This window comes from Malurus melanocephalus, unplaced genomic scaffold (genome assembly GCF_030028575.1).
Source record: "Malurus melanocephalus ecotype Western Australia unplaced genomic scaffold, MMel_1.1 scaffold_534, whole genome shotgun sequence".
NCBI lineage: Eukaryota > Metazoa > Chordata > Aves > Passeriformes > Maluridae > Malurus > Malurus melanocephalus.
This window is the reverse complement of record NW_026623766.1, coordinates 436,200-439,276: the sequence shown is the minus strand read 5'-3', so window position 1 is coordinate 439,276 and position 3,077 is coordinate 436,200.

The following is a 3,077-nucleotide window of genomic DNA, read 5'->3' as shown; positions in this document are numbered from 1 at the left end:
AATCTGACACCATATTATAAGCAAAGCTTTAATGAAGGCAGTAGGATAGAAGAGCAACAGCACGCCCATCAGCCACTCACCCAATCACTGATGGCAAACTCATAACTGTAACTGATGCTGTGACCTCAGTGGATTGCCAGGTAGCATCATGGAAGAGTTTGGGTTGGAAGGGACTTCCACAAATCATCTAGTTGAACAGCCCTGCCATGGGCATGGACACTTGTCACTCAACCAGGTTGGTCAGAGTCTTGTCCAAACCTGGTATTGAACACAGGATGGGAAGCATGCACTTCCATTGCAGCCCAGGCTGCTACCCTTCTTGACCAATTCATCTGTGTTGATAACACAGATCCAATAAGTACTTACTCTCTGTTTGGGCTGTCTTATCAACCGGATTAAGAGTTTATCCTTGATGTACTCCTAAGAGTCTCTCAACTGATTACAGCTAGCTGTGGTGCTTTTCCATCTGATRTCAGGGATTTTTGCAGGTGGGATTGAAGTCCCACCTTCTCAGAGTAACATGCCTTTGAGACTTTTCATAGGGGCTTCCTATTCGTTTCTAACACCTTAACAGCCCTTAGCTCTTCTCTGCTACTCAAAATTCCATTCCCTCCACCCACCAAGTATAATGTAAATCTCCCTTTATAAATCTGGACAGCTTGTTGAAACACCAGTGCTCAGCCTGTGGGTTCAGCAGGGACACACATCTCACCCCTGCGATGGGAGCCGGGCTTGYRYGCAGCATCCAGCCCAGCAGCTGGAAAGGTCCTCCCTGCAGACACACCTGAAACTGAACAGCCAGAGAAGCTTCTGCCATCTCTGCTGATCCGCATGGGCAGCCCTGAGCCACAGAAGGTGAGAGGATCCTGCAGGGTGAGGGCACAGGGTGAGGGCTCTGTCATGGTACCTGCAGCGATTCCCCGCTGGCCAACTCTGGGCTCAGAGCTGGCAGCTCTCCAATGGGGTAGTAAAACTATGCATGAATAAACTCTTGTCACATTGTCAATATTTATTCCTTCAAGAGACTTCAAGCACTAACCTGCAGCCCCCTCAGGGCTCAGAACCGTAGCACTGACACTCCCATTATTTAAAACCAAGCACAGGTGATAAGTATTTTCATTTCATGTTTGACTCCATGTCCACCTTAGTGAACTGCAGGCACTGGGAGGGGGTCAGGTATACAATGTGAGAGGCAAATAGGTACATCTTATCTGCCTTTTGTCTGCTTGTGAACAGATACAGTGATCGCTTTTGGGATGCTGTAAGGCTCCCCATGTGATGACAGAAAGGTACTTTGAGCCAAAATTACTTTTATGATTATTTCCATTTCTTGGTTACATTCTCTATTTGTTCCAGGTAGCACTGAACCTTAATGTGAAAGCCTGCACCATAGACCCCAAAAGGAGGTATTATTTAAATAGATACTAAGAACCCAGCTAGTGCAAGTACAGGCTGGTTTAACAGTAATGAAACTGAAGACTCAGTGGACAGGTTCAGTACAAATTACCCCAAAGGTTCAAACAGTCTTGCTGAAGCCCTTTGAAGCCAAGGCCCAGTTTCCTCTTTGCAGTCTCTCAGCCTTCACAAAGCTCATCGCTTTGGGATGCATCTCAGTACTGTTAAGATAGGTGCTTCACCAATCTTGAGATGATGAATTTTCAAGCCTTTTTTTTCCAACTCAGCACTGAAGTGAGAAGAAATAGCCGAGGTGGTGCAGAGAAGCCCAAAACTGTTAACCCCTAACTCCCCTTGCCCTCATATTTGCAATGATTTTGCAACAAGGTAATGTCTTGGTTTAAGACAATTTAAAGAGATGGGCACTCTTAAAAGAGTTACCACCCCTTTATTTCAACCAGTCCCATTCCACCCATAAGGAATGAATATGAGTAGACATGTGTGAAAAAAGTAACAATTTAATAACAAGTGAAATAGCAATAGGCAAGAAATATCAGTGAATAATCACTAGGGCAAAGGCACGGGGCAGGAAACCTGTAACCCCAACATGCGTATGTATAAGGTGAGGGGTTTAAAAGGCGGGACCACAACCCCTGGGTGTGCCTGTGGCACTATGCCAAGGATTCCGTGTTGCTGTATGCTGTTGCTCCGTGGATTTTTGGGTTCTTAATAAATTTTCTTTTGGCTCATTCTCACTCGGAGTCTGGGTCATTTATTACAGTTTTGGGGGCTCGTCCCTGGGTTATCCCACCGCCTCTGGGGGGGAAGGGGGGGGGGGAGGGTGAGGGGGAGGCATTCAGGTAGAGGGCCAGCCCCACCGACTTTTAGCAGTGTACACTGAGCCTTTGCTGGGTTTTCAGACCCGACCTGTGTAACCGGGAACGAGGAGAACCCGCAAAGCAAAAGTATAAAATTCCCTGGAAAACACCAGGGCTAAATTATCAAATTCCGTGTATGAAGACCCGACAGACGAGACGTGGGGGTCTGGTAGGGTGGAATATTGGGGCTTGAATGGTGTGTGAGCCCTGGGCTGGTGCGTCCAGACGAGAGAAGTGAGTGCGGGGCTCTTCTAAGGGCAGTTACCACCTCCCGCGAGGGCATTGGCCTTTGAAGGAGTAAAGCGAAAGAAAATCGAGTGAGAGAGAGCCCCAGGATTGGAAAATCCTGCTACCGGTAGATTGAGGGGCTGGAGGGGATCCCAGGGTGCCGGGAGGAGTAGAGGGGGCTGGGGGGTTCCCAAAACGGTGGAGAAACGAAGCAGAGTCACCTACTACGCGGTGGGGTGCGTTAGAGAGAGCATTACGACAGATTACAACGAAGTGACACAGTAACAAAGACTACCAACAAAAGTAAAGCAGCAGAGAACCGGTATCGTAAACTGGCATAGTAACGGACTACTCACAGACGTAAAGTAGCGATGGGTCGTAAGACAGCAGGGAAAGGGCGGAGACGCGAAGTCATAAGGGAGCGACAGGGCTGCTAGGGGGCGGCACGCGAGCGCGGAACTGAGGGTCAGTGAGCGAAAAGACGGGTAGGGGTATCTCAGAACAGCGGCGCCGCAGGTGGTAGGGACTTGCTAAGTAAGTCGAAAGGGTGCAGAGTTGACTACTAGCTGGATACAT